Source organism: Zingiber officinale, chromosome 2B (genome assembly GCF_018446385.1).
Source record: "Zingiber officinale cultivar Zhangliang chromosome 2B, Zo_v1.1, whole genome shotgun sequence".
NCBI lineage: Eukaryota > Viridiplantae > Streptophyta > Magnoliopsida > Zingiberales > Zingiberaceae > Zingiber > Zingiber officinale.
This window is the reverse complement of record NC_055989.1, coordinates 109,640,621-109,666,494: the sequence shown is the minus strand read 5'-3', so window position 1 is coordinate 109,666,494 and position 25,874 is coordinate 109,640,621.

Genomic DNA, 25,874 nt, shown 5'->3' with positions numbered 1-25,874 from the left:
AAGGATATACTACATAATCTAACTAATTTTGAAGTTTGTGTAAATCCTGGGATCTGTGATAGACATATTTTTATGTATATTTTTCCCAAGTAGACATGATTCAAATAAACCTCTCCGCAAAATTTGAGTTTTTTTTTTGAGGTCTGTAGAATTATCAGCGAGTTTCTGAAGTTCGGGTCAGAATTGGGCAAATATTGGTATCAGTCGACTGGTGCAGATACCAGTCGACTGGTAACAGTAAACTTTTCAAACAGAATTGTTCTGTATGTTTCTGTTTTAGGTACCAGTCGACTGATATGTCCATCATTCGACCGATCCTCGAATCTTTATAACCTTCCGCGCAGCAGGCGGCCCGATGGAAACCCTAGTTCCTTCCGCCGCCTGCTGTCGCCTGCGTTCCAGAGCAGCTCGTCGACATCTCCTGTCTTCTCCGACCTCCTAAACCTCATCCTCTTCCTCGATCTACCCTTATCTTCCCTATTTGCCCGGTTTGTTTCTCTTGCTGTCTCTCACCGCCAGTCCTCTTCCCCCCTTGGCTCACCAAGACTGCTTCTCAGCTATGGAACGAAGGTAATCCCTCTTACAGCTTTCCTCAAGTTCAGTTGTGATCTAAACCCTAATATTTTGTTGTTCTATATTGTTCCTGCTGTGTTCTTCTCTGTGCTCTTCATTTGGGGTTGCCTTTGGATCATATGCATTGCATTCATACATTTAGGGTTAGGTAAAAATGTAGGGCTGGTGAGGGGACCTCCCGGCAGTCCGCTCCCGTTCCCTCGGTGGATCAATTTAGTTCTGAAGTCGCACGACAACGGTTTGCGAATACTGATTTCGCTATGATGCCCTGTTGGTATCTGAATCAGACTTATTTTACTCAGATTGTGCCAGATATCATGGATATTATTCTATACTTTGGGTTGGATAAGTTAGTGCATTACATGCATATGGTAAATCTGGATTTGTGTAAGGAATTCTACGCCAATCTGCATCCTAGTGCTAGCGGAGGTCATGCATGGGTGTCTCGTGTAGGTGGTGTCGACATTGAGTTCTCTCCCAGCATTCTCCGGTCTTTCTTAGAGTGTCGGGCTTCTGATAGATCCTTTACTTGTTTTCCTATGGTTGTTGAGCCCTTCACTGATTCGTTCTCTCATTTGTCGGTCGAAGTGATACATCAGTATTACTTCAATGCCCCCCGGGCTCCTCTGCGGCGTATCTTCGATGCCACACGCATGTATGCCCGCAGTAATATTCTTTATAAGATTGTTATTGCGTGTATTTTACCCATAGTTACTAGGGGGCAAGCCAAGATTCGGCTACCCCATCTGGTCATGATGTATGCTTTGGAGCACCAGCTCAACATCGACATTGCCCTTCAGGTCTTTGAGTCCATCTTGCACTTCTCTAGTCCTATCCATGAGAAGTTGTACATGCCTTACTGCCACCTTTTGACTTCCTTCTTTGCATCTCGGCATATAGATGTCATGAGGGGTCAACAGCATCAATTATTTAAGGACTATGATCAGGTCGGGGCCCGCCAGCTATCTCTTGTAGGGATTGAGAGACACCAGGGGGTGATGGTATGGCGTGCTCCGGCGGCGGATGATTCTGACGATGAGGAGGAGGCGGACGTACCTGCTCCTGCACTGGCATCGGATCCGACTCCTATGACTGTCGAGGCTCGATTGACTCAGCTGGAGGAGACAGTACGCCAGGGGTTTCAGGAGTTTCGTGGGTTCCGACAGGATTGGACTGCTTCTCAGCAGCATCAGACAGAGGTGTATGCGATGCTGCAGCACTGGGATCTGACATACCAGGCTCCTCCCCCTCCTCCTTCCAGTGATGATCACTAGGATGCTGCTTCTGGGTTTTCGTTAGTGTCGAGATATGTTTTGGTTTCGATAGCGATATCTTTTGTTTATCTCGAACACTTGGTTGTCAGACTATGATGGGTGTATGGTATTATGACATTGTCTGTCTAGCGTTTATTATGTGCTGATGCTTCTATATTTCTCTATTGCTGTTTTGTGAGTTCCTCTATGTCCGGCTGTGCCTTCTCTTATTATTTGTCATATGTCCCTCTCTATCTCTTGCTCTTCGAGGATATCCTGGATTCAGGGGGAGCTGTTAGCATACTTCTAAATCTTTTTGTTGTCTGTCAAAAAGGGGGAGACTTGGATGGTTTAAGTTAGATATTTTGTATGCTTATGCTTTATTCATGCCTTATGTTATATGTAGATACTTTGTATGCTTATGCTTCATTTATGCTTCATGTTATATGCTTCATGTTATCTGCTTCATGGATATTATCATGCCTTATAGTTATGGTACATTTGAAGACCTAACTTAAACAAATTTTGCCAAACATCAAAAAGGGAGAGATTGTTGGAGCAATCTTGCTCAAGACATTACTCATTGTTGATGTTTGATTAAATTAATTTAAGTTAGGCATTAATTGTGATCTAACATAAGTATTGAGTAAGCAGATATGAAGAAAAGACCAGGTATGAAGACTTGGCAAGGAAAGTTCCGGAGGTACGATCTATTGGCAAAATAGAGACTTAGCATGACAAAGCCAACGGTAGCCCTTGAAGGCGAGCGCAAGGATGAGGAGTCATGGAGACGGAAGCATCCTAAGGGCGCAAGGCTGAGGGAAGGTGCTTGGAGGCATGAAGTCTAAGCTAAGGAAGTATTTCAAGTGTGTAAAATAATGTATATCTTAAACTGGGCGTTTGCTGTAAATTTCAAAGATATAAGGTACCAGTCGACTGGTACCCACACCAGTCGACTGATACCAAGATACAGAATGGACAGAAGGTCAGCAGACAGATTGGAGTCAAGCACCAGTCGACTGATGCTAGTACTAGTCAACTGATGCTAGTACCAGTCGACTGGTAGACGACCGTTATGAAGTGGCGGTTCAAAATCTCATCAAATCTTTAGTGCCGTTGAAGCCTATCAGTCGACTGATATGTATACCAGTCGACTGATGTCGGGAAAACTATAAAAGCTATGGTCAGAGCTTGAAGAATGACTACTATTCAAAAACTGGAAAAAGTGCTCATCAAGTCTACAGATATTCACTCTCTTCCTTCTGATTCTAGTCTCCATTTTTGTAAAGAGGAAGAGAAAATTGTGCAAGGGTTTCTCCACCTTCGATTGTGATTCGAGAAGGAGAAGTTTATAGTGGAGCTTGATTGTGTGGGTGTGTGCCTTGGATTAGTCACCTCAAGGAGGTGGAGACCAAGTAAACCAAGGAGTTAGCATTGTTCTCTTGTTTTCTTGTATTTTCTTTATTTCTATTTGCTTCCGCTAACAAGATTGTAGGTAAAATCGAAGAAAGGCTATTCACCCCCCCTCTAGCCAATAGTAAAGGTCCTATCAGATAGTACACCTAAAAATATTATCGTTATGTATACAAAGTTGGTAAAAATTTATTTAAAATCATTTTAATCTTTAATTATCTCTAATTATAAGATAGTATTAAGATTTATACTACAACGTACAAGAATTAACTGCTACACGTTGTAGTAGCTATTTTGACAGTTAGCTGTTACAACGTGTAGCAGCTACTTGGAAAGTTAACTGCTACACGCTGTAACAACTACTTTGAAATGTAACTTCTGCAACGTATAATAGCTACTTGCTAAATCATTTCATTTTAAGTTGTAAATCTCTCTATTCATAATATGTATTGTTTATACATGATTCTAAATGATCTATTTAATTAATATAGGGAAAAATATATGTTATCTTTATTAGACATCAGCCGGACGTTTATGACACATGGATAAAATTATCTACACAAGTTAATCATTTTAAGGGCGCTATACACCAGAACTTCAAGAGTAAACAGGATGCAATAAGAGCTTTTGAAGCCTACAACGATAAAAATCGAGAGAATATATCCATTACATTGAGAGGAAAAGAAAGTTTGTGTACATCCTCAAATAAAGCATCAAGTTCAAATTTAGAGATAAACTATTAAAGATTGAGAAATTTAGAAAACTGAAAGATGCATTAGAAGAGATAGATCAACAGTTAGATTCTCTATAAAGTTGTGATGAAGATTAGATATGATATTTGAAGTTGTAGTGTTTATAGGTCTTCTGCCTTTAAATCTTCCACTATGTATTATATTTTGAACAAATTTGTTATGAGGATTAGACATTTATATTTATCTTGGTATCATTGTTTCTATCAATGTGAAAAAAGATTCGCTCACCCCCAGCGCCCCTGCCACCCCGTCCCTAAGCCAACATGGAGGACATCATTGTTTCTATCCACTACTATAGGTTGCATGTGTTGGAACCCCAAGGTTGTTTTGGTGTGATCAACAAGTTAAGTTAGATCCTGTATGTTTTTAACCTTGTGTCTAAGTGTGCAGGAGCTTAGGAGCATAGGTAGTCGAGCGGAAGACGCAGCTAGTGAGAAGGATGGCACGCGGTGCATCCGAGGGACGAGGAGCTGCGGAAGAGTACACCGGCGGACGAGAAGGAAGCGTGCGGTGGTTCTGAGGTATGAAAAGATGGAACGGAAGACTGCTCGGGGAGCAAGAGACGCAGCTAGCGAGAAGGTCGGCACAGGGTGCGACAGAGAGACGAAGACTGTGAATGAGTACACTGGTGGATGAGAATGAAGCATGCGACGATTCCGAGGGACGAGAAGCCGGAGCGGAAGCTTGCTCGAGAAGACCGGAAGTTGAGTTCGGGTGAGCCCTATTCTGGATGGCAGAGATCACCCAAGCGAGCGGAAGACTCGGACTGAGGTGAACGGAGCCGGAGCAGAAGACCCGGGCTGAAAAAGTCAACAAGGTTGACTTTCCCACCCAAGGCGCTCAGAACTATCCGGGGCGCTCGGAACAGTCTGGGGTGCCCGGACTGAAAATATATCTAGATCTCGGTTAAACCAAGATCTATGCATTGGGGATAAAGTTTTTTCCCCCGAGGGCGCCCGGAACCCTTCGGGGCGCCTGGACCAAGGCTATAAATACAACCTTGGTCCAGAAGCTTGAGATGAACACAAGAAATTTATTTCCAACACTTGTACGCTTTATTTCTAGATTAGCTTCTCTGTTTTGCGCTTCATTGCTGTAAGAGGCTTCTCCGCTTGAAGGAGATAGTTAGTGCGACACTTTCCTTGGATTAACAACCTCCCCTATTGTAACCAAGTAAATCCCTGTGTGCCTCTTCTTTTACTTTCTGTCTATTTAATTATTATGCAAGTGTTATTTTAAGAAAAGTCGAGAAGGGTTGTGTTTTATTTTTGCAGGCTATTCAACTCCCTTTCTAGCCGGCCGCTGCGATCCAACAAGTGGTATCAGATCAAGGACACTCAGAAGGACTAACCGCCAACTGAAGCAACGAGATGGCCGGAATGAACATCTACCCACCAACGTTCGAGGGGGAGTTTGCTTTTTGGAAGCGATGGATGGAGGTTTATTTTAAAACTGATTTTAATTTGTTATTAATAATGACATATGGTTTTGATATGCCAAAAACAAAGAAGGAAAAGAACTTGAGGAGCATTAATGGACCGACGAGCAGCGCGACGAATTCATGACAAACGATAAGGCTGAGTCTTGCCTTTTGAGCGTGCTACTTGCCCAGGATCTCGACAGAGTTGGAAAATACAAAAGCACAAAAGAACTTTGGGAAAAGTTCTTGAAGCTCTACGAAGAACCACTTGAAGTCGAATCCAACTCCTCGATGGACACCGAACACCCGTCAGAAGAATCCGAGGTGAAGGAAATTGTCGGAACAACACTCACCACCGAGTATCTAGTAGAAGATGCAATCAGATCTTCCTCAAAAAGCATCAAGAGCATTGATGAAGGGGGAGTAACGTCGGGAGAAAGCAGCCCAATAGGGGGAGAATCAACAACCGACAAGTCAGGTATGGTCTTCACCTCCTGATCAACTGCTTAATTCGATCAATAAATTATCGAAAGACTTTTGTGAATTGGAATTTATATTATCGAAACATTTTTGTGAATTAGAAATTCAAAATAGAACAAAGAATAGTGAAATAAAAGAAACTCTAGCAACAACTTGTCGATTAAAGGATTTAGACAAGCTAACAATAGAAAATGACATGTTAGAAGAACAAATACAGATTATACAATTTTTTGCATGTTCAAAATTTCCTGTTTTAGATCTGAAAAATTATGATAAACTAAAATGAAAATTTAAATATCACAATATTAGAGAATTTGATCTAAATTAAAAACTTAGACTTAACATTTTCAGCAAGAAAATTGAACATTTAATTTCTTTATGCGACTTTGTCTAAGAAAGTGGTTGTTGCTCCAATAATCAAGAAGACCTAGTGCCTCGCCACTGCCTGGAAGCCAAGTATGGAAATAAAAAGTTTAATTGACTAACTGAAAAAGCATTAATTTGAAATTGAATAATGCTTTAAAGAGTTACTCAATTTGTTTTAGAAAATTCTCAAAAATAGTTTTTGGTTGCAAAAACTTAGTAAAATTTTTTCTTAGAAAATTCACAAAGATTTAAGTTAGAAATTTTTAATATTTCCTTTGCAAATTTTCTAACTTAGGATTTTTTTAACTTAGAATTTTTTTAAGAAACTTAGAAACTTTATTGAAAATTATTGCAAATGTTTAAGTAAAATCATTGAAATTATTTTCAAAAATTCTCTAAGTTTTAACCCTTAGATTTTTTTCGGAACCTCAATTTTTATGTGATCAAAGGGGGAGAAGGAAAAATATAAGTCTAGGGAGAGGTAGACCAAAATTTAAATTTTCTATCTTTTTGCACTTTATTTGCAAAATTAGTTAGTTTACTTTTTATATCTATTTACCCTTGCTTAACTTGGGTTTCTCACATCAAAAAGGGGGAGATTGTTGGAACCCCAAGGTTGTTTTGGTGTGATCAACAAGTTAAGTTTGGTCATGTATATTTTTAACCTTGTGTCTAAGTGTGCAGGAGCTTAGGAGCACAGGTAGTCGAGCGGAAGACGCAACTAGCAAGAAGGACGACATGCGGTGCGTCCGAGGGATGAGGAGCTGCGGAAGAGTACATCGGCGGATAAGAAGGAACCGTGCGGTGGTTCCGAGGGACAAGAAGCTGGAGCGGAAGACTGCTCGGGGAGTAAGAGACGCAACTAGCGAGAAGGTCGGTACGGGGTGCGACCGAGGGACGAAGACTGTGGATGAGTATGCTGGCGGATGAGAAGGAAGCACACGACGATTCCGAGGGACGAGAAGCCGGAGCGGAAGCTTGCTCGAGAAGACCGAAAGTTGGGTTCGGGTGAGCCCTATTTCGGATGGCAGAGATCACCCAAGCGAGCGAAAGACTCGGACTGAGGCGAACGGAGCCAGAACAGAAGACCCGGGTTGAAAAAATCAACGAGGTTGACTTTCCCACCCGGGGTGCCCGGAACTGTCCGGGGCGCTCGGATCGAAAATATATCCAGATCTTGGTCAAACTGAGATCTGTGCATTGGGGACAACGTTTTATCCCCCCCGGGCACCCGGAACCCTTTGGGGCGCCCCGACTAAGGTTATAAATAGAGCCTTGGTGCAGAAGCTTGAGATGAACACAAGAAATTCATTTCCAACACTTGTACGCTTTATTTTTAGATTAGCTTCTCTGTTTTGCGCTTCATTGCTGTAAGAGGCTTCTTCGCCTGAAGGAGATAGTTAGTGCGACACTTTCCTTGGATTAACAACCTCCCATTGTTGTAACCAAGTAAATCCCTGTGTGCCTCTTCTTTTACTTTATGTCTATTTAATTATTATGCAAGTGTTAGTTTAAGAAAAGTTGAGAAGGATTGTGTTTTTATTTTTGCAGGATATTCAACTCCCCTTCTAGCTGACCGCCACGATCCAATAGCATGTTTGATACATTTTACATTTTTAATGTATTATGATTCAAGTTATATTTCATTGCTATAGTAGTAGCTAATCCAGACTAGCTGATACCACGTGAATATCACTGGACTAGCTCGTTGTAGCAGCTACTAGACAATAGTTGCTATAATGATAAACTTGTGTTGCAGCAGCTATGTAACCGTAGATACTATAACGTATTGTACAAGGCCGAGATATATCAACTCAGAGTCCAAAATTAAAAGTAAAAATTACTAATATTATTAAACAGACAAAATATGGAAGATAGTCGTTATAAGATACCAAAAAAAATAAAAAGGAATATTAACACAACAAAATGAATTGCTATAAAATAACTCTTCCCTAGGCCAAGGACGTCTAAGGTGAGCCTCTAGCATTCCATGCTTTCTAATAGATCGATGGCCGCTTTAACAACTGTCTCGATCTCCACCAATGTTTGAAGGGCTCCCTTCAACTGGGTCACCTCTTGATCCCATTTTTGCTGCAAGGATGTCGGTCATTTTGAAGGGAGGGAGGCCGAAGAGTCTTCCCATGACCCCAAAAAAGAGGAAGATGTCGATTCATTGATCAGTATCACGGGCCCAGGACAAGTTATTATTTTCTTGCCTCCTAAAGGAGAAGCCATTATCTGAAATTGAATGGTTTAAGATAATGAAGGATAAAAGGTTTACGATGTTGAGCTTTATAATGGTGTAATTTCATCAATTCCAGAGGTAAAGTGCGGGGGTGGTGAAATTTATTTTAGAGAGTTGAAACATCATTTCCAGATAGCACATTAAATGGAACGAGAGAAGTTGGTTAAATTTAATAATTATAATCAAGATGATGTTGCAGTAGTTACTGGTCCGTAACTGCTATAACAAAGACTTGTGTGATACTTTTTATACTTTTTATACTTTCTATATATGGGTTAGGACTTGTAATATTTTCGTTTGAATAATTTTAAGCTATGACACATTGTGGCATCTTCTGTATAGTAGTTGCACGGAAGGATTCAATGCCCGACGGTTGGTTATCCTTGTCTACTCTTTGTCTTATTTGTTCACAGGTTTTGATGAGTTGTAGCGAGTCTTTTGATGCCCTCTTTTTATAGTATCAAAAAGATGCTTTTGTTTAAGTTGTCTTTATCAAGAGTGAATGTTGTTAGAACCAATTTTTCTATAAATCATCTATCAACCTAACTCACTCTTTCACGCTGCCTAGCCATTCTTCATCTTATACAGTGATTCTAGTATAGCTCTTCAAGGATCATGTCTTTGTTTAGCAGGAAGACAAAATCCACTCTAGGTGGTGTTAAAGGACCCCCTATCGATGAGGATTCAAGCTCTAAGTCTTCTATATTTAAAAAACCATCTCTATCAGTAAACTCGTTTACTTCTCGATTTGTATCATCCATCCTTCTTCAATTATATATATCTTTCTTTTCTTGAATTTATGAATTTTCTACCAAACAAGTATCTCAGTCTAGCCATGGATCATTATGTTGTTTGTGGTTATATTAAGATTCTTATAGAACAATGGAACCAGGTGAGAGAGGAGTTGGATGCTGCCCTTTTACGAGAGAAAAAGAATCAAACTGAACTTGTCCAGCTATGATGACAACTGTCCCAAGTTAATGTAGCATTAGAGGATGCTATAAATTAGATGACTGAGTGAAATATTATTCTTTGTGAAGTTTAGCCTTAACATTCCCTATTGATGTTGCCCTTTCATGAGATAAAAAGAATCAAACTAAACTTGGGTAAGTGTGACATCAACTGTTCCAAATTAATGTAGCATTAGAGAATGCTATAAATCAAATGATTGAGTGAAACATCTTTTCTTATGAAGTTCAGCCTAACATCTCCTTATTGATGCTGCCCTTCTACGATAGAAAAAGAATCAAACTGAACTTGTTAAGTGTGACAACAACTGTTCCAAGTTAATGTAGCATTAGAGAATGCTATTAATCAAATGATTATAGAATTAGTGTTTGTATTAACTTTTTACCTTAAGATCTTGTTTGTCCTATGTTATTATCTTTGTTTAGAATATTAATATTATTCCCTTTATGTATATCAACCCAACAAAAGTCTCCAACTCTTTCTTCGTTTATGCTCAACAAGATGTTACTTTGCATTTTCAAACAATAATAGATTGTATCTATCTCAGTTTTTTATCTAGATCAATTCAAGTAGCTTCTATACATTGTATAAGTTACTGTTTAAATAGCTAGAAGCCGATACACGTTGTAGCAACTACTAATACACATTGTAGCAGCTAGTCAGCAGAAGTTGCTACTACGTGTAGTAGCTTCTCAAGAGTAGCTGCTACAATGTGTAGCAGCTACTGTGGATTACCAGCTACCCATTGTAATAACTACTCCAGAGAAGTGAGCTGCTATAATGTGTAGAAACTACTCTAGAGAAGTGAGCCACTACAATGTGTAGCAGCTACTATCAATACAACTAATTTGCACTAATCTATATTAAAAATTGAATGGTCACTTATATAATTTGAAATTAATAATTTTATGGAGACTCATTAATTAATTAATGGAGACCTACCAAATATGGTCTATTAATCCGTGACGTTCATAGAATGACCACTCATAGCTCTCATAAATCATATGACTAATCATACCTGTCATAAATTATGACCCGTGAATACTGGTAACATCTTGCTTTGTCAGAAGGAAAATTGTGGCCTCGTGATTACAACTATTCCTAGATTGAACAATATTAAACTGACATTATAATCGAAATGTATGGTAATTGAAATACAATTTTATTGACAATATTTTGTCAAGTTGGACTAAATGTATTGTATAACTGATATAAAAGCTGGTTAAATCTATTGTATACTATATGTAAATATAATTTCAAGCTAGCTAGTTCATGTTGTAGCAGCTAGTCAGCACATGTTTCTACAACATGTAGCAGCTACTACTAACTAGCTGCTGTGATTATTTTGTAGGGTAGATGTTAAACACCGTGTTTGAATTTGTTCTCTAATATTTTTAATTACCTAATAAAATCATTTTTGTATATATTATTCTTATTATAGTTCTTAAGTATGTTGTTCTATCATGATATGATAAAATAAATTAGACTCATGAGTCATGATCAAGCTCATGAACAACAAACGTGAGGTCCACATTGTAGCAGTTAGTGTGGGGTAGCTGCTACACCATTGTAGCAGCTGAAACATTATTTCTAGATAACACATACTTCATATTATAGAAATGGGCGGAGTTGGTGAAATTATTGTTGTAGCAGTTACGGGTCCGTAACTGCTGCAACACAGACTTCATGTTGTAGCAACTACTTAGCCGTAGCTACTACAACATAGAGGGAGACTTTATGTAATAATGTAATACATCTCAAATTATTAATGGAATATCAACCCCAAATTGATAACTTTTTTGGCTTAAGATCTTTTTTGTCCTATGTTATCGTCTTTGTTTAGAATAATAATATTATTACCTTCATGTATATCAACCTAACTAAAGTATCCAACTTTTTCCTCATTTACGCTCAACAAGATGTTACTCTACATTTTCAAACACTAATAGATCATATCAATCTTAATTTTTTATCTAGATCAAATCAAGTAGCTTCTACATATTGTAGTAGCTACTGATGCACGTTATAGCAGCTAGTCGAGAGAAGATGATGTAATGTGTAGTAACTTCTCGAGAGTAACTGCTACAATCTGTAGTAGCGCCTGCCAATTAGCTCCTACACATTATAGCAGCTACTTGAGAGAAAAAGGCCACTATTTGTCGTGTAGCTGCTAATGCCGATGCAACTAAGAAGCCTTAATCTTTATTAATAATTCAAATCTAATCCATTGATCCATAACATCCATAGAATGACCACTCATAGCTGTCATAAACCATATGACTAGTCATACCTGTCATAAAACATGACCCATGAATAATAGTAAAATCCTACTTTGTCAGAAGGGCAACTGTAGGCTCGTAAATACAACAATTCCCATATTGCATAATATAGTGCCTCTGTTTTCCTATATAAAGAGGGAGGCTCCTTTCATGACATCCAAAGTAAATGAGTAGCTTATTAATGGCTTGACGCCATTTTCCCGATGCCACCTTCTTCATTTCTTTCATGGCATCCACTATAAATCTTGAAGTGTTTCTTGCTCCCAAAATGGGAATGATAATGCAATCAAGTTGCCTTCGACGATATAGTGTAAGCTTCTATATTTGTAAAGGAATATCTATAATGCAAACACTAGCATCTAACCTTGATCAACGTACGTTGATGAGGTTAGGACGCTCATTGAGTGGTCTAAATTAGGCCAAAATCTTGTGTACGTGACAAAGAGTCTCAGGAATGGCCCGAGGAATGCTTATGGAGTAGCCATAGGATGCTCACCGCCATAAACTCCTGCCATTTGTGACCAAATGACGTGAGGGAGATGAAAAACAACAGATGTTGTTTGGGGGTCAGATCATTGCATACATTGATCAAGGATGATCTCTCATAGAGAACACTGTGGACCTAGATTGACTAATATGAAACTGGCATTATACAATATGAGAACAATGTGAGTGCTATGGGGGTTCAGAACACTGTGAACATTGTGTTTAATATTAAACTGACGATGTAATCAAAATATAATTTTATTGACAATATTGTATCAAGTTGATATAAATGTATTGTATAACTATTGTAAAAACTGGCTAAATCTATTGTATACCATATGTAATTGTATTGTCAAGATGGTTAGTGTATGTTGTAGCAGCTAGTCAGCACTAGCTGCTACACATTGTTTTCCTACTCCCGAGTAGCTGCTACATCTTGTAGAAGCTATTGTCAACTAGCTGTTGTGATTATTATATGGGGTAGTGTTAAACACCGTGCTTGCATTTGTTCTCCATATTTTTAATCACCTAATAAAATCATTGTTTATATATTATTGATATTTTATTTCTTAAGTATGTTATCCTATCATGATGTGGTAAATTAAAGTGAACTCACAAGTCCACTTCTAGCTCACGAACAACGAACGTGAGGTCCATGTTCTTGCAACTAGTGTGGGTTAGCTGCTACACCAACTTATAACAACTGAAACATCATTTCTAGCTAACACATTAATTGCAATAGGAGGAGTTAGAGAATGACATATTTTAATCCAGTTGATGTTGAAGCAGTTACATGTCCGTAATTGCTACAACACAAACTTCATATTATAGCAGCTACCTATCCATAGCTGTTACAACACAGAGGGAGGCTTTATGTAATACATCTCAGAATCTCTCATTATTGCCAAGGGAGCATATACATATGCCACTCTACATACAAAATGTCACAATAGCTATTATCGATAGTATCACATAAGTTTGTCAAATCTATCTGTAATAACTAATAACTACTCGTTGAGAGTTTGATAAATCTAGCTTCATAAGTCAAAGGGCATGTTGTTAGAACTTGCAATAACAAAAATAATTATAAGCCAAAATTTATCAAGATCCAGTAATAAAGTGAAATAAAACTTTGTTAGTACTAGCTATAGATGCCAAATCTTCTTCATATGATTTGTCATCGTTGGTATGATGATTCTCTGTAGCAGTTGATCTAGCAATCACTTGTCATCATATTTATAATTAATTAATAAAAATCTTTGATTCAAAAATAAAATTATACTGCAATACATAATTAATGAACGCATACCCTTGCTATAAAACTAGACAATTACGCTTACAAAAATTGATGTAGTAACTTAAATTGACATCAATTTTACATTAAAATTACACCGCTAGCTTTTTAGTAATCCAGTGTTTGCTAGTAAAAATTTTATGACCAAGATGAAACCAAAATTCTCTCATTCTAGCATGTCCAAAATTTATTAGTCTTTGGTACATTAAAATCTCAGCGCACTGCATAACAAAAAAAAAATACACAATCTAACCTGAAAGATAGAGGTTTTTTTTCACACTGTTAATAATCTGATTGCAAACAGGAATATGGAGATGTATAAAAAATATAGATGAACATATATTTACGATTTAACTTTGTTGGACACAGAATTATAGATACATCAAAGTCTCTTGACATTAACAAATGTAGTCCTGGATACCACAAATCGTAGTAAGATTGATCCCTATTTTTAAAAAAGTCTACCTGTATTAGGATGAAGTTTATAATCAATACACACTAAAATCCAATACATATTAATTTCTTCAATATGACAGGTACTTACAGAACTTTGAAACTTAGAAGTGTACAGTTCTAAGGCTCCAAGGGAGTTATAATGCATATAGTGAGTTTCTTGGAGGTCTATGATTAGTAGATGCCAATGATCGTCTGCGTTAGTTAATGGATATAATATATATCTGATTATCTTGTCATTGTTAGTGTTTACTGATAGACTAAATGCCTCATACGACATCATTTCAAACAAATCCTGTGTATCCACACAAACATTGTAAGAGGAATATATGGAGAAAAAAACTCAATAGTAGCATTTGATGTTATACTTACAACAAAACCAGCATCACAAAATATAGATGTCCAACATGGTATGCCTGAGGTTTTGGCTTCCTCTGCAATGATTGCAAAATATATACTTATGTAATCACCATCTATGGCTATGGTCCAATCAAAAACACTTAGGAAAGATGTCATATCACTGAAATCATTTCGTTGGACCATATTACCTTCGTCATAGCCCTACATAAACAAAAAAATAAAATATGCCCATAAATTATGTTTTATAACACTTGTACTTATTGCTGCTACAATTGGAGTAGTTACGAAAATTACATGTGTTATAGTAACTTCTAAATATGCGTGGTTGATTTTATTCAAGATTATGAAATGTTTGTTTGATTATACAATAAGAAGATAATTCCAATGTAATTTATCCGTGTGTTCACTATAGGAGTATTAACATAATTCATCATATATTTATATTACAATAAATGCATGAGTCAACGAACACTTGACTCACTTTAGCTGACTCAGTTTTAATAATGCCTCTGCCACTGCATCATCTTTATTTTTCTTAAAATATGACTTCACTTGCTGAACAAATACATAGACAAAAGTTTTCTCTATAAGTAATTATATGTGCTATAGGAATAAAAGATAAAATATTTAACCAACCTAAACCGTACCTTCATGATTTTGGATTTGTGTTTGATAAGTGTATGTAAAAGTTTAGATGATGAAGATGTGGTAGCTATATCCACAGATGAGATAGGGGCTTCTTGACCTTTAACAGGATGCTCAATATTTTCCCCCCTTTTCCCCTTGGCCATCTCTGTCTAATGCTTATCTTGGAAACTGACTTTTTTAAAATTATTTTGGCTACGAGCACTCCCTCAATCTCTTTTGCTGGTGGGGGTGTGATTCTCTTCGTAGGACTCCTCTTTGCCCTTGTTATTGGCCGATTAGCAAGTAATGCCTCTATATCCTTGGCAAGTAATTGACTTTGAAGATCCTTGATTTTTTTCTCTTGTTCTGCTATAATTTTATCTTTTACATCTATAATTCTATCCTTTTCATTAATTGTTTTATCCTTGTTAGCAATTGTAGTTTATGAATCACTGGAATAGATTTTAATTTCATCAATTAACTCACTAATTCTGGTCTCTATCTTTAGAATGAGCTGGACATTGAACTCAACCACAAACTCCAAATGACCAATCTCACCCTTCCTTGCTTGGTAAATTGTACAAGACTCTTTCTCCTGAACACATTCTGTAGTAAATTCCTGAGCTTTGGTTGTTTGTTCAGGAAATTACTTAGGAACTTGTTTAGAAATTTCCTCAGAAACTGATTGTATAAACCCCTCATTAATTTGTTGATCTATATGCTCTACAACATCTTCTATATGATCGAAAAGAATTTAGATAGCTCTATAATGGTATGATATTATCCACTTTAGGCCTAAGCCCTCATGGTTTTTCTCTTGGGCTATACCCAAAAGGCCCCATACCAATGGATATATTTTTTCTTATAAACCCATGATCTTTCCCATGTGTTTTCACTGTAAGACTATGTTTCCAACCTTACAACCCCAACAATCCCCCCTCAAACAAAGGACCAGAGGGCCCCCCTCAAGTATCAGGCCACTTTTGACCTGGTTAGGGCCTCCCCTCGAGTATTGGGCCACTCTTGACCTGCTCAGGGTCTCCCCTCAAGTATCGGGTCACTCTTGACCTACTCAGGGCTTCCCCTACTTTGTTCAAGGTTTCACCCACATGATTCAATCTTGGATCATGGCTCTGGCTCGAGCTTCTTCCAGCGGTTAGTCCGGTGAAAAGCGACCTCGCTCTGATACCAATTGTAGGATCAAAAAGAATTTAGATATCTCCACAATGGTATGATATTGCCCACTTTGGGCCTAAGTGGACAATATCATACCATGTGGAGATATATAAATTCTTTTTGATATCATACCATTATGGTTTTGCTCTTTGGCTCTACCTAAAAGGCCGCATGCCAATGAAGATATCTTTTTCTTATAAACCCATGATCTTTTTCATGTGTTTTCAATGTGGGACTATGTTTACAACCTTGCAACCCCAACATCTTCTAGGGAATCATTTGAGAGTAGTTGTATCTCTAGATTCGATGGACTACATGGTTTTGCTCTTGGGCTCTACCTAAAAGGCCTCATGCCAATGAAGATGTCTTTTTCTTATAAACCCATGATCTTTTTCATGTGTTTTCAATGTGGGACTATGTTTACAACCTTGCAACCCCAACATCTTCTAGGGAATCATTTGAGAGTAGTTGTATCTCTAGATTCGATGGACTTAAATCAACAATTATTTTGATAGTAGGTAGTTATGCAATTCTAGACTTTATTGTCTCCACACAGGAACCTGACCACTTCCATCTGCATATTCTTGGAAGGGTATGTTGTCTATAAGGATCCATTATTCTAAGATGTTCGCACATCCACACTTGCAATATAATAAAAATGGTTTAATATGAAATTTTATGCATAAAATATATGAATTTAAGAATTTAGATATCTCCACAATGGTATGATATTATTCACTTTGGGCTTAAGCCCTCATGGTTTTACTCTTGTGCTCTACCCAAAATGCCTCATGCCAATGAAGATATCTTTTTCTTATAAACCCATGATCTTTCCCATGTGTTTTCAATGTGGGACTATGTTTACAACCTTACAACCCCAACATCTTCTAGGGAATCATTTGAGAGTAGTTGTATCTCTAGATCCGATGGACTTAAATCAATAATTATTTTGATAGTAGGTAGTTATGCAATTCTAGACTTTATTGTCTCCACACAGGAGCCTGACCACTTCCATCTATATATTCTTGGAAGGGTATGTTGTCTATAAGGATCTATTATTCTAACATGTTCGCACATCCACACCTGCAATATAATAAAAATGGTTTAATATGAAATTTTATGCATAAAATATATGAATTTATCATTAAATTTAAGAACTTACAATGAGAAGATGTGCAAACCCTTTGAGCATGGGAGCTTGATTTCTCTCAAGGCCCTCTGGCTTCGGCCTATGTGAAAGGATCACACCAATGATCCCCAGTTATGGGCTTATATAGTTATATACAGCCTTACACCAATTATACCTACCTAAATTCTTAAAATCATCTATATAATCAATTAGTGATTGTACTGGTAATCTAGATATACTTCTAGTAGTAGTAAGTAAAACACAAACAAAGAAAGACAATATTAAAAATTTACAAAAGAAAGTATCAGATTCTGCAAATGAAGGTTGTTTGCTGAGTTTAATCATCTTGTTCTCTAGTTCCTTTTGTGTACACTCCACATTACTGAAGTGTTGAAGAAATAATGCGGCGGTGGCTGCATGCTGTTGCAAATTTACTTCGTCGCCTTGGTTTGGGAGTCCTAGAATCAGTGAAACACCTTTCCTTGTGGAGCTAATCTCCTTATTATGAAAGATAAAATATCTAGCTTCAACATCCCAATTATCAAACATATTTTGTATAAGGCTTCAGATATTTACAATTTCAGGCATGGCTACAACCCAAGCAAATAGGTATGCCGATTGTTTATATGTAGTGATGATAAAAAAGCCTTGAAGTGATAATTATAGGAAGCAGAAGTTCTCTGGCTCACTATTTAATTCTGTGAAATAAATATATCATATCTTAGTAATCATTTGCCTTCATTATAATGTTGTTAGTTTTCAACCATAATATGATACATTACATTGTTATTTTTTAATCATAATATGATACATTACAAAGTCTGTAATTTCTCCTAGATACTATAATGTGATTAGTAGCTGGTATGACATGACTACTTATCACATTGTAGCAATTAGGGTCAAGTAGCTGCTACAATAATGAGAAACCTATAGGGACGGTAGGATTTAACCATGTTGTATCAATCATTAGGGTTTAACTACGTTGTAACACCTACTGTCGAGCAGTTGCTACAACGTTGCAACCTTTATTTAAAATTTATATTCTCTGAAAGTAAATCTTCAATCCAAAGACATATAATCAGTAAATACTATTGTAGCAGCTAGGAGAAGAATCAAAAACCTAAAAATCAAACCCTAAAATAAGAGGAGAAGAATTAGAACATTAAAGCCTAACAAAATACTTACGTTGGAGGTAAAGCTTCAGATGAGAAACAAGTTGTCGCGGTGTGGTTAATTGACGAAGATACCATGGAGTACCGATCTACTTTCAATGAAATTCTTTCTAAATATTTGTTGCATGGTGAATTTAGGGGTTAAAACTTTGGTTGATGAGGGCAAAAAAGTAATTACATAATATATTTTCGCTTTCTCTGCCCATGCATGCTAATATGTATTAGGATTAGAGATACTTACAACTTATATTGAAAAGACTTACCATATAATGATTTGTGAGAAATGATGTTTGCCAAGTTTCTTGCAAACTATATAACAAAAATTGGTAGGAAAAGTTTGTTTGGAGTGTCAAAGTAGCTTTTACAATGTGTAGTAGCTAACCGTCAAAATAGTTGCTACAACATTATAGCAGTCTACATTGTGGAATTAGCTGCTACAGCGTTGTAGCAGTTACCTATCGACATAGCTGCTACAACGTTGTAGCAGCTAACCGTCAAAGTAGCTGCTACAACATTGTAGTAGTCTACATTGTGGAACTAGCTCCTATAACATTGTAGCAGCTAGCTGTTGAAGTACTTGCTACACCACTATAACAACTAGTCGTTGAAGTAGCTGTTATACCATTGTAGCAGTTAACATTTCAAATAACTACTACAATGCTATAGCAGCTATCTATTAAAGTACCTGCTGCATTACTGTAGTAACTAGCCGTCGAAGTAGCTGCTACACCGTTATAGCAGTTAACATTCCAAGTAGCTACTACAATACAGTAGAAGCTAGCTGTCGAAGTAGCTGCTACACCATTGTAGCAGTTAGCAGTCTAAGTAGCTGCTATACCATTATAGCAGTTAACATTCCAAGTAGCTACTACAACGCTGTAGTAGCTAGCTGTCGAAGTAGCTGCTATATCATTGTAGCAATTAACATTCCAAGTAGTTTTGCTACACCATTGTAGAAGTTAATATTCCAAGTCACTGTTACAACGTTGTAGCAGCTAGCCATTGAAGTAGCTTCTATACCGTTGTTGTAAGATATGACAATTAATGTAACGACCTGGCCCCTCGGCCCCTTGGGCGGCCCAACTAGCGACCTATTTGGCGGCCCCTTGGGGTCCCTTGGGCGGCCCAACTGGCAACCCCTTATGTCGTCGACTGACGACTCTTTGGCCGTGTCGTTACTCACTAGGTCTTCCCACCCCTGACCAGTGGATTTTTGCCTTCCCCAGGATTCGAACTCTAGACCTCCTAGAGTTTATGATTCCTGGTAGCCAAGTGAGCTCACTTGGCTACTAGGATTCATAAACTCTAGTACTTAGCCTGGAGGTCTAGAGTTCGAATCCCGGGGAAGGCAAAAACCCACTGGCCAGGGGTGGGAAGACCTAGTGAGTAACGGCACGGCCGAGGGTCATCGGTCGACGACATAAGTGGTCGCCAGTTGGGTCGGCCAAGGGACTGCCAAGGGGCTGCCCAAGGGGCCTAGGAGCCGGGTCGTTACAATAAAAGGCGCCTTTTTATTGTAACGACCCGACCCCTTGGCCCCTTGGGCGGCACAACTGGCGACCCCTTATGTCGTCGATCGACGACCCGCGACCGTGCTATTACTCACTAGGTCTTCCCACCCCTGACCAGTGGATTTTTGTCTTCTCCAGGATTCGAACTCTAGACCTCCAGGTTAAGTACTAGAGTTTATGAATCCTGGTAGCCAAGTGAGTGGCGCTCACTTGGTTACCAGGATTCATAAGCTCTAGTACTTAGCCTGGAGGTCTAGAGTTCGAATCCTGGGGAAGGCAAAAATCCACTGCCCAGGGGTGGGAAGACCTAGTGAGTAACGTCACAGCCGAGGGTCGTCGGTCGACGACATAAGGGGTCGCCAGTTGGGCCACCCAAGGGGGCAAGGGGCCGGGTCGTTACAATTAAAATAACCTTAATGGAATTTTTAGAAATTTTTAGAAATTTTTGAGAATTTAATCAGATCTTGTATGACGTATTTTGAGAGGATACATTTATGGGCTCGAGAAAAAGTCTATTAGGAATATCCGAAAATAGGAGTTGATTAAGGAATCAATTTGGGTTTAATTGTACTAAACCTAAGTATAATTATAAAAACTCCTCTAACCCTAAATATCTTACCCGACATCTCCTTCCCCCTCTCCATCGCCGCACCTCCCTCTCCTCTTCTTGTAGCCGTTGCCCAAGGACTCCATGTCGGCCTAAAGAAATTCACGTTGGATTGTTGACCAAGCTTCGACAGTTCAAGAACAAACGAACAATGGTTGCTCCTCCAACATGCATGATTTCTGATTGGGTGGCTTCTCCAAGCATCAACACGTTGAAGAGCAAAGGTTGGTCCTCCAACATGAATGGTTTCTAATTGGGTGGCTTCCCCAAGCATCAACACGTTGAAGAGCAAAGGTTGGCCCTCACTTGAACGTTGCTGATTGGGTGATTTTTTCCAAGCAACCAAGCTATGGTTCCGACCAAGTTTCCTTGCCACCCAAGCTGTGATTCTGTTCTGGCCAAAAGAGGGTTGTGTCACTCCTACTTCTCCGCCCAACCCAGAGCTGTAATGCCGGTTGAAACTGTTCAGTCACTGCAAACCTGATGTTCTATTTTGGACAACAAGGTTCTGGCCTCCGTACAACAGTCGCCGATCTCGCTCCCTCACACGAGCACCACAACCACAACAGTATTCGACCCCGTCGCCTCCGATCGCAGGCTGACCTTCGGCCAAGAGGGGGAAGCCCGAACCCTAGCTTCGTAACCCCGTCGCCATCCCTACGAGTTCCAGCCAGAGAGGAAGCTGTGGACACCGAGATTAGGACTTTGGCTCAAGACGAGTACTGCGACGCGGGAATTGTTTAGCTCGATCTACACATAAGGTGGGTACTTCTTACTTTGATTCTTTAGTTCTTTGAATTTAGTGCATGAGCTATTTTAGATAAGGACTACTTTACCTTAACTCCACTCATAATTTTTCCTGTGTTTGATACTTCCACTAAAACCTTAGAGATATTCGTTTTTATATGCATACAGTCTCTTGTTGCTATCAATGACATTAAGCAGATACTAGATACCAACCTTGTATGTTTTGTTTGTTGTTTATTTATGTACTGAATTGAGCATGCTGGCTTCATGTGGCATACCTTATACCTGATTTTTCCTTATGTTTATATGATGACTGTTGCATTGTACGCATCATGTCATTACATGCATGTAGGCGACCACTTCTTCCTTGTGGGGGAGTGAGTTGTCGGGCCGCGCCGCACACTCGGCCACTCATGGGTAATGGTAGCTGGAGGAGATGCCGCTTGTCCTGTCGTGCCACACTCGACCACTCATGGATAGTGGTAGCTGGAGTTGCGAGCAGCAGGGACCCCCTTCGCTTGGTAGCTAGATAGCTACTTAGCACCTGCCCATCCGGTCACTCGAGAGTAGTGGCGGCTTTCGGGTGATACAGTTGTCATCGATCTGACCTCTCGACCATACATGGGTCGTGGTGCAGAGAGGTGGGCGGGGTGACCATCTGTGCATATGCTATTATTATTATACCTGCTGTTATTATTGCTTATTTATGCTGTTGTTATTAGCTTATGCTGTTGTTGATAGTTTATACTACTTGATCCGACGGTAAGGACGGGGGACCCCCTTTGAGGGGGGCCAATGACACGTAGAGGTTAAAAGTCAAAAAGGGTCAGCAGGAGGTCCGGCCGATCGGAGAAGGGTTGGGTCGACCGACCGAATGAGTCCGAGCAGAATCAAAGACAACCCGACGGGGAGTCGGGTTTCCGACGCTCGTGGTGAAAAGGGTCGCCAGGCCGAGCGGGTAGTCCGCTCGGCCGAGGCATAGAGCAACATGGGCAGGAACAATATCAGCCGAGCACGCGACCGGGAATCTCCCCGGTCGAGCCAACACCTACGCTAGGTCAGAAGTGATGTGCCTGTCGAGCGGCTGGACACTTAGCGCGAGGAAAAAGGAGACAAGGACAAGGGGACATTGGGGAACATCTTCTGACAACAAGCATGTTCGACGACCAAGCCATATACAGAATCCTACGTCGGAAGGTTCTGCCATCCCATCAGAGAGGTGCTCGGACTGTAGCAGTATGGTGTCAGGCATGCTCCTCTGGTAAGCCCATAGTAAGGTATGTTAAAGGACACGTGTATGCCTCGGTAGGTGTGCATAAGCCTCCCCACAGCTCTATATAAGAGTCCTCAGACTTCGCCGGAGGTACGCGATCTCTCATCTTTGGAGCCACTTCATCGTTTTCCTCTTGCCTGACTTGAGCGTCGGAGGGTCGTCACCGGGAACCCCTTCCCAGCTCGACTTCCTTGCAGGTTCGTCGGAGATCCGTTCAGCTGGTCGGAGATAGAGGAGAGCGCCACGTCCCTAGCGTCCGTCGACTCAGCGCTCGGACAGGATCACTACTGTTGTTTCTTATGCTAATATACATATTTATGTTAAGATATACACTCGTTATAGGTGTGTAGACACTGGTTTATTTATTGGTAAATAGATACATCTTACATATTACCTTGTAGTTATAGCAGTACTGTAGCAGGTTTGTGCCACCCTGACCTTCTATTGTTAGCCTAAGATATGACTTCAGGTATGAACATTTATGTTAACATCATGGTAGTATATGCTATTTCCTTTATGAAACTGTATACTCTTGGCTCACTTTCTAGTGGTATGTTATGTTCATGCACTATCTTTCCTTACCCGCTGAGTCCATGTACTCACCACCTCGCAAACTGGTTTTCTTTCACCAGGTAGCAGTAGATGATTCATGGATGCTTGGAGAGATGCCGGCTGCTAGTCTGGGTCCTACGCTATATCGGTTTCATTTCCGTTTTACTTGTTTTTTTTAGTATACAACGGTTTTAATATTGTATGAATTGGTCTATGTTTGGAGTTTGATTTGTGGTGTTTTGCTTTCGTGATCTTGTGGTTGTGTAAGCCTAATTGGCTAGTAAACTTTAGTTGTGGATTGTGGGGTTTCTCTTCGTTTTTCCGCTGCGCTTATTTCCAGTCGTGTAGGTTGTTATTTAACTACGTGGTTGTGTTTATTTCATTTTTGTCCAGCCGGGTAGGCTGAGTATATTAAACTGCGTGGTTATATTGTTTCTATTTTATTTATGTTCCAGCCGTGTGGGCTGATGAATATACTATATGTTGTGTGTGTATGTATGTATTGCTTCAATTGCCACCCGTACAAGGGAGATGCTGTCGGATTTTTGTCTGGCAGAGACTCCTCTAGGGCGTGACAATTGTAGTAGTTAACATTCCAGGTAGCTTCTACAATGCTGTAGTAGCTAACATTCCAAGTAGCTACTATAAGATTGTAGCAGCTATACGCCCAATAAAGATAACATATGTTTTCCCCTATATTAATTAGATAGATCATTTAGTTGTATTAATAGTATATACTAGGAACAGAGGGAATTACAACTTAAAATGAAATAACTTATAAAGTAGTTGCTACTTTGATGACTAGTTGCTACACGTTGTAACAACTACTTCGACATTTAATTGCTACAAGGTGTAGCAGCTAATTGTCCAAGTGGCTTTAGGTGTCAACCTTGTACGTTGTAGAATAAATCCTTCATTCTAATATATATTAGGATCACGGTCGAAAATTACAACTTAAAATGAAATGAATTACCATTGGTTATGAATTAATGTTTGGGAAGTTCCCTGCAAATTATATAAGCAAAAATTGGTAAGAAAGCAGCTAGGTCTTATGTATTGTAGGATATATCAGAGCTAAAAAAATATTGTACAGAGCTGAAAACAGACAATGGTGTGGAAAGACTTACGATCGAGAATGAAGAGAGGTGCTAAGCAAACCAACGTCAGCTATGTGTTCGGTGGTAGTTTCTCGAGCTTCTAGCCAGCTCGAGAATAAGTATGCGACTCTAAGTTGTCCAAGTATCTTGCAACACCATTGCTTTTAGTTGCCCAGCAAAAGCGCATTGCAACAGGAGACAACGGTGAAGGAAGAGGCTAGAGGGAGAGAGAGAGAGAGTGAGGGAAATCTATATTTGGGAAAGTACCTTCGCCTGTTGTTTTGAATAGAAGGCAGAAGAGGAAAGAGAATAAAAGGAATATTTTTTACAAAGAAATCCTTCTGGCAATGCCACATATGTGTGTCGTTCACGATTGCGTACGAAGCATCACCTAGCAGATCATTTTCGTGTGTGTGTGTATATATATATATATATATATATAGCGTGTTGCACACATAACTATAAGCATCATGTGTATGTTTTTTTAAAATCTTTAGTCTAGATACTAAATCATTGATCCTAAATTTTAAATCCTAAATCCGAAGCTCTAAAAAATATATATAGTGTTATATATATCTATATAAACATGTTAAGCTAGGCGCCTACGCTCGTGCGCACCCAGCGTAACTCAAATTTTTTTATTTATTTTTTTAAGCTCCTAGTTATGCCAATTAGATTTTACCTTTAGGATTTAGAAGTTTGATTATAGTTTTAATAACAAAAAAATTTTCAAAATGAAAATAAATTTTAGATGTTCACAGGGTTTGTTATCCTGGGCGCCCAATTTGGGTGTCCAAGATGGCGACAATGATGGTTTCATTTTTATATTTTTTTAAGCTCTCAGATATGACAATAAGATTTTTCTTTAGAATTTAGGGGCTGAAATATCGTATTTAGCAATAAAAAAATTTTAAACCAAATTCTTTTTAGGTGCGCACGGGGTGTGTAGGGTAGAGTCGTACCTATGTTTGGCGGGACCTAAAGCGAATAATAAAAAGTGACTCTTTTATTGCGGTAAATAACGGTAAAATTTAGTTTGTAAATAAGAAATACACTAAATACATAAATAAACCAAAAATAATATATTACACCAATAAAAAGTTAACAAATATTTAAAATAATTATCTGGGGTCAGTTTCTCGCAAGGGCCACTAATGCAAGGTGACAACATCAGGTGGAGATGCCTTGAGGAGAGGATGCGCCTGCGGTGGAGAATTAGGGCACAAAACAAGAGGGCGATGAAGAAACCAGAAACTCCCTCCTTCTCATGGTGATGGCAACGTGTGGCGACGTTGGGCAGATTAGGGGTAGAGATGCGAGAGGAGAAGGGTGCGACGTTACACAGATTAGGGGCTGGAAGGCCGATCGATATGCTTGTTGCTGAAGAGAGGACGACGACATATCCCCCAACGACTAGCGATGTCGGTGATCGATGGGAAGGCAGGGATGGCTCAGCGAGGGACCAACGATGAAGATGTAGGGGTTGGCGGCTATCGCCACGGTCGGCGCCAAGTGATCAGCGGCATCGACGATGGAAGCTAGGGCATGCTGGATGAGTGGGGGATTGGGCGGAGGTAGAGGAGGGGATTGGGGGAGATGGGAGTGAACGACACATATGATTTAGGGCATTTATATACTTA